Source organism: Malurus melanocephalus, unplaced genomic scaffold, assembly GCF_030028575.1.
Source record: "Malurus melanocephalus ecotype Western Australia unplaced genomic scaffold, MMel_1.1 scaffold_603, whole genome shotgun sequence".
Taxonomy (NCBI): Eukaryota; Metazoa; Chordata; class Aves; order Passeriformes; family Maluridae; genus Malurus; species Malurus melanocephalus.
The window spans coordinates 7,986-15,008 of record NW_026623835.1 but is presented as its reverse complement, the minus strand read 5'-3'; the positions used below and the strand labels follow the sequence as shown (position 1 = coordinate 15,008).

The 7,023-nt window shown below is 43.0% G+C and overlaps 1 long non-coding RNA gene across 1 annotated transcript; it reads right to left on the bottom strand.

Annotated features, from left to right (window-relative positions):
* Positions 1–2,173: 2,173 nt before the first annotated feature.
* LOC130583571 (uncharacterized) lies at positions 2,174–4,853 on the bottom strand. Its single transcript, XR_008966436.1, has 3 exons — positions 4,748–4,853; positions 3,497–3,563; positions 2,174–2,452 (listed from the first exon to the last, which is right to left on the bottom strand). It is a non-coding gene; the product is annotated as an uncharacterized LOC130583571 (long non-coding RNA).
* Positions 4,854–7,023: the final 2,170 nt, after the last annotated feature.

The window sequence follows — 7,023 nt, the reverse complement described above, 5'->3', positions numbered from 1 at the left end:
TGGGATCAAAGCAGGGAGCAGAGCCCTCAGAGCCACATTTCTGCCTCTCTGTGGCTGCAGTACTGCTCTGCTGGACAAGGGTGTGGCTGGACATCGAGCATCTCCCGTGGTATTTTTCCACAGTAACAAATTCCTCCCAGCTTGCAGATGGTTAGTCATGCAAAGCAGAAAAAAACATTAAATTCAATCTTCAGGAGTCATCAGATTGGACCTCGCTTCTTAACTCAGCCTGGGGACTGGGATGATAATTTGYCTGAGCTTTAGGAGTCATTTTTGMAAATGTAAACAACATCTTGCCATGTGCTGGCCTTTTTCTGTTGACAGGATTTGATTTCACGCCTAAAAAACAAGCCCGTTGCAACATCCTGGTGGTGGGATTCTGCAAGAAAGTCTTGGTTGAGTGAGAAAAATCAGTAATGCCAGCTCAGAAATCATAATTGCCCCAAATGAATTACAAACTAAAATAGTTTGGCCCAGTTACTAGCAACCCTCACGCCCATCAGAGTTTGGCATGGCAGCACGGAGGGAAGGCTGCATGTGAGACACTGCTCTCCACCCTCTCCCTCTCCCTGTTGCTTTTCTAAACAACTCCATTAGGATTTATACTGTCGATGTGGGATTATTTCCTATACTCCTATTTCTTGTTCAAATGTATAGAAATTAATTTTCTGGTCATAATTTCAGTACCTCTGGGACATTAGCAGGCTGGAAGTAAAAATAGAACGTCATTACAGTGTCAGGTAATGCGGATGAGTGTGACTAATAACCTGAGTGTCATTGATTTAATAATCTAATAATGTCTCTGCACACTCAGCGCTCAGACTCACTGAGTGAAGATAAAGATTTAAGCCGGGCTGAAGCTGCAGATAAGAATCAGCACCTCGGCTTTAGGGATCAGAACCAATGATAAGCAACACACGGCTGGGATCCAAAAAATTACAGTGGGGGGAAGAAGCTGGCTGGTGTCTGTAGCTCAGGCTGCACAGGAGGCAGGTTTGCATTCTCTGGGGTGCCAGCAGCAGGAGGTCACAGCTCCCCACAGGAGACACCTCCCAAACTCAAAGAAAGATGTTCACCATCTAGAAAAATGTCTGGCAGTGCTCAAATGGCTGCTGGCCTGCCAACAGCTTGGTCTGTGGTCATCTAAAATGTGAAGGAAAAGCCCATTAATGTCAGCCTGGAAAAGTTCAGTCTGATGGGAGTGGACTGAAGGTGAAATGGGAGGTGGAGTGAAGTGAAAGTCCCAGTGGGTTTTTGACTGGGGCACAAATCTTCTGACTCAGTATAATCTGGGTTATTCATTCAGAGAAAAGCTGCCACGACAGCCACCAAGCTCCTGACAGAAAGCTGCAGAAAGGACCTGGTTCCCTGCAGAGCATCCCTTTGGCCAGGCCCATCCTCCACCTCCTCTGATCAGCAATGCTGGCTCTGGGCCCCACAGGCTGCTGATGGATGGTGCTGAAGGTGCTGCTTCACCCTGGATGAGCCAGGAGATGGATCTCWCCCACAGAGTATGAAACCACACCGAAATGCCTGCTAATGAGACATGACACCAGGTTTATTATAATTTGGTTGGAACGGGGACAATCGATCTTCTCAAACTGCCTGTGAAAATCCCATTCCCCAGCAAGGCACCTCCAGGCTTGGCTGGTTTGRGCTCCATATGCTTTATTATTAATGCAGCAAAATGTTCCTGTACCTGGGACTGTGCTGGCACAACAGAGGGTAAACGCTCTTCAGGCAAAATCTTTGACTGCAGGAGCTTCAAGCCTCTTACATTCTGCAAATAATTCAGCTTTTTTTCAGCTCATGCTCTGAAGGCCTCATCAGTCATCCCCAACACCACTTCATCTCAAGTATATTTACTTGTTTCCAGTTAACTTCACCCAGATAACAGGAAAACTCCCTGGGGAGTTGCTATAGAAACACCCTTTGGAGACAAGGCAAGACTGGGGCACCAGAGCCCAAAGATACTGTTCAGATTAAGGGGGATTTCAACTCCTCTCTGTAAATAATATTCCCCTGGAAAAGYTGCAAAAATAGGAGTTAAAATGGAAAATGTTCTGCATGGTTAGTGGTGGGTGACTGCTGATAACTCCTCTCTCCTGGGAGATTCACCACCATGAAGTGGAGGAAAAACCTTTCCAGGGATCCTCTCTGAAGGTTTCCAGCCTCAGTGAGACTCTGTTTACTTTCAAAAGCACACATGAATCCCATCTGCAAAAAGGTGGCTGAGACATCCCCAGATCTTTTCCAGAGCCTGGTGACACTGATAACCCTTTAAGCAAAGCAGTGTCCTTCTGCATAATGGTCTGAGAAGGATTAAATACAAGAGAGAGATGTAACAGGGAGTCAAGGAGCTACCTACCATTAGCAGCTATTTGAGTGTCAGGCAGTCTTGTTTCGGGTGATTTACCAGTGCCTTTGTCCAAGCCATTCATTCCACAAAACACTATCATGAAAATAGATGTCATCAGAAGCACTTTTTAATACATAAAATAGTTCTTTCTCTTTGTGATTCAACTGTGTACTCAATTCAATTTTTCTGTTAAATTCTCTTACACTTCCTGGAGTTTGAAAAGCCCCAACAATAAAAACTGGTTTGCTGATCTTCTGCACAAGCCAAATTTTTGGGACAGTTACTGCCCTTTCTYTTATTTGATGCTCTCACACACAAATACTGAGGGTCATTAGAAATGAATTATCCCAGACCGTAAAATAGAAGAGGATTCATCAACCATATTGATTTTTCTCATCTGTGTGTATATGTGTAGCTCCTTTAGCAATTATTCATTAAGTGAACCACTGCTCTATTCCCTGAACCAAATTTTAGTTGCAGTTTCCTTCATTGTAACTGTAAGCTTTTCTTTGCACTGTTTTTCCTCATGTGGGTTATCAACCTGGATTTGCAGAGGTRTTTTTTTTACAGCCAGCAGGATGGTTGTGACCACGTGCTCCATTAGCCAAAGGGGGAGCTGATGGGGGAGCCTAAAGAAAACAAGATATTCATCAGGAATGGATGTGTGCCTGCCTGGGAGCTCGTGGACAGACAGCCCTAAGCAGACAGCTAAAAACACATGCAAAATTATAAAACTCCTAAGGCAAGAATAAAGAAACAGTTGGTGTGCACCAAACATAAAAATTTGGAGGAGAAAAAAAAAAAGAAAACTGAAAACCTCAGTAATTTTATAGAAAAGACACAGACTATAGCCAGACAGCCACCTCTCATACTAATTATCATCCAGGAGATTGGCTGGGCTGAGTGGAATCTGTTGGGGGTTTGTGAGCATGTTTATCTTAATTGCATTCGTGTGGTTGTGGGGTTATTTGATTTGATCTTGAGATACCTGACACCTGATTTTTATGTGCATTTCTGACAGGTTTGAAGGATGCCCAGAGCAAGGAGGGGATTGTGCCTATGTGCAGAGCTGTGGAAAATGTTCTTAAGGCCAAGACAAAATCAGGTGTCAGGTAAATTCTGTGTCTCATGACTTACCATGAAAACTTGTAGCCAAAGGAGATAATATCAATTTCCGTGTTTTTTGAGCACCCCAGAGACACTCCTTAAAAGGAAGAATAATATGATTAAAAYGAATGGAAAACCCCATAGGAAACATAACTTTTTAGCTTCATTTTTTCAATACTAGGACTTCTAGAACTACTTAGAATACAATAATTTTAAAGCTTATTGCTTTCCCCTGTAACCACACAGAAAAGAATGCTCCCAGAAACAGCATTTTCCTGAACAACAAAACATAATTGATCACCAACCAGCTTCATCACGTGAGGAAACCSTCAGCCAAAGCATTCAGCTGCTCCAGGTTCATTACTCCGTGTGCTAATGCTCTATGCAATAAACACAACRAACGAAATATGGAATTACTCTAACCACAAATCATTACTAATTGCTACAGCAAGATTCAAGGAAAAACTGTCACTTGGAAGAGGTTCTTGCAAAGTTATCTCTGGATAACTTTTTCAGGTCTGCATCCTCAGAGGAGCAGGAGCTCAGTGAGGTCTCATCCATCCTGACTTCCATCATTCCATGCTATTCCCAGTCAATTCCATTTCAGTGAACTTCACTGCAAAATTTTATCTTGATTCTATTTCCCCATAGCTTATTTGTCCTCAAATTCCATGCTGAACCATGATGATTGTCTAAAACAGGAGGCAGCCAAACCCTTGAACTCTACATTGGCTGAACACCACATATTAGTATGGAAAATATAGCTTAAACAATGCTTRAGAAATTCTAATTGAACTATTTACAGGTTATCTCATTCTTACAGCAGTTTTCTAATTGCATGCAAAAGACTCTGAGGATTCAATAATCTGTTTCCAGTTTTTGTTCAGTTCAGATTGTGCCCATCTCTTCTATGTACAACTCCTGCCACACAAATCCTTCCAATCATTCTGAGGATGAGATCATTGCACCAATGACCCATGAGGCCTTGTATAGCCACTCATCACATTTGCAAACCCCTGTGTCTTCTGCAGTCCCCAAACCTGCTCATTTTATTAACCAAACATTTAATTCTGAAGAAGAAATCAGCCTCTTTGAAAAATTGCAGCACAGTCTGCTCTCCTGGCTGTGGTCACAAAACAGGAGCAGATCTTTTCACCATCTCAGATGATAATGAAGACAAAGCCCCAGAGAAGGACGTGTAAAAGGACAAAAAATTTCTTTCACTTATTAGCTATAAAAATTCAGCTTACATAGTGCAATGTTCCAATGAAGTTGACTTACCAGCAGTCTTAATCTTGGGGTGAAGTGTGTTGATGTTAAGAATATAAAAAGAGAAATTATCCATACACCTGTGTGGGCAGGATATCAGAGCCTGGCTCGACAGGGCAGTGTATAATTCTCCCATTCTCACTGAAAGGTAAAAAGCCTCACATTACAGCTCATCCAGGAATYGCTGACAGAATCATCTCTTTTTCCTGCTCTACTTATTCTTCAGGTAGGTAAAAAACATGGGTGGAAGGGTTAAAGTGGAACCCTTTCCCAGTGATGCACAAGAGCTGGGTGACATTCCAGCACAAAGGGTAGTGGCACTGCAGGGGCACAGTCCTGCCAGCACAGCCCAGGAAAAGCAGACAGGACTCCTGGTCCAACATCTCTGGACCACCCAGGTAAATCCCCACACACCAGGGCCCATGGTTTTCTCTTTGTCTCCTTTTAAAAATTTATTTCCTTACGGTAATATTTTAATTATTTTTTTTTCTTTTGCTCTTGCCCACTTGATGTGTTCCTCACATGAACATTGACTGCCATCCCCTCTGGATTTCCAATTTAAAAGGCACAAACAGGGGCTGCTAGCTCAGCACCGTTACTTCAATACAAGATTTTCCTTAGGGAAACATCAGCACACAAGGTAAAAAAAAATAACCCTTAGAAATGTGTGCCCTTTGATTAAGCTTGTCCCTCCTCAGACCATACAAAGAGCTCTGCAGCTGCACACYAACATCCCCAGCCCAGAGTGTTCCAGTGTCTCTGAGCTCAGCACAAGCCTCTTCCCCCATACCAAACACAGGGATTTCCCAGGAGATGAGAGGTTTTGTGGGAACTGCTGTCACATCTCAATTCACCAAAGCAGCTGCACTGGTCCTTGGCCATGGACTGGTTGCCCTGAGGGTTTGCCAAGCCCAGGGTGTCCAGCTGCAGCCCCAGCCCCCAGAGCCATCATAATGAAGTTGTCCCCATCACAGCTGTCCCTTAGWGAAGTGACAAGTCTCACATCTCTCTTCTCCCTGCCAGGAGCATTTCTTGCTGGTGTTGGAAACACAGAGTGAAAATCCATGGTTAATGCARTTCCCCAGAAAAGCAGAGACCCCCCACACTTCCCAAAGTAGAATAACATCAAATCATRATGAGTTTAAGATTTGCAYGCACCTGGATTTATGGATGACCYYMACCCTAAATACAGGCATGGGATGTTACAGTTGACTGATTTCAGCCCTGCTCTGATTAAGTGTTTAGGAGGGTCACCAGAATCCCAAGACCTTTATCCTCATAAACATTCTGGATTTAATARTGACAATGTCTAGTGGGTGAATTAAGCAAGTCAATTTTATAGCAAAGGCAAGTCAAATCTGCTATAATTAATTCAAATTAACACACCCACGAGCTCCTGAAACCTATCACTGGTAAGATATTGTTTCAGGGACAGCTGCAGAAACAGCCAAATACAACTCATCATCAAGAACCTGAAGACAAAACATTTCCCAGGAAACCAAAGGTAACCTGCACAAAAGCAGGCTGGATTACAGAAACCCAGATGTTCTCTTCCTGCAGAACTTTATTATTAAAATGGGCAAAAAWGCAAAACAGGCTCCTGTGAAAATAATTCTTCAACATTACTTTTATCTGTTCAATATTAAGCCTCTATGGAGAATTACTGGAGTGTATCCCATGGTCTGTGATAGGAAACGATCCCTGTGAAACTCTGAGCTGCACAATGCCACTCAGGAAATGAGACAGGAATGTGGTTTGCACTTGCAACCTTCTCTATTTCATCTTTTCCTCTAGGAAAGCACAGTGTCCAGCATGGATATATAACACGATCAGGTATTTGTGAGAGAAAATATCAGAGCAGCAGCTTGAAAGTAAATAAACCTTGTCCTTAGACAATGAAATTATTATTTAGATGCAGAAAAGTATGATTTTGACATTACAGCGAAATGTGGCTCAACTGGTTCTGGAGAATGCTGCTGGAAATGCAGGCCAGGAGAGATTTTGGAACATTAGGCTSTGGAAAGTGCTCACAGAGCATCACTGGAATACAATCAAAATTTTCTGAGCTGTTAAATGCTAAAGAGTTAATTGTACAGGGAGGAAGAATAGAGAGAGAAAAGCTCCTGGGTGCAGAAGAGGATATTGCTGGATGAATACTCCTCACACTACCCTGATGGAATCGTGGACTGAGCTGGGGCAGACCTTGTGTGCAGCCCAGCGTGGATGCTCGACTTGCTGCTGCAAGAACAGTGCTTTGGGTTTGGTGTTCATGTGAGAATTATACCTCT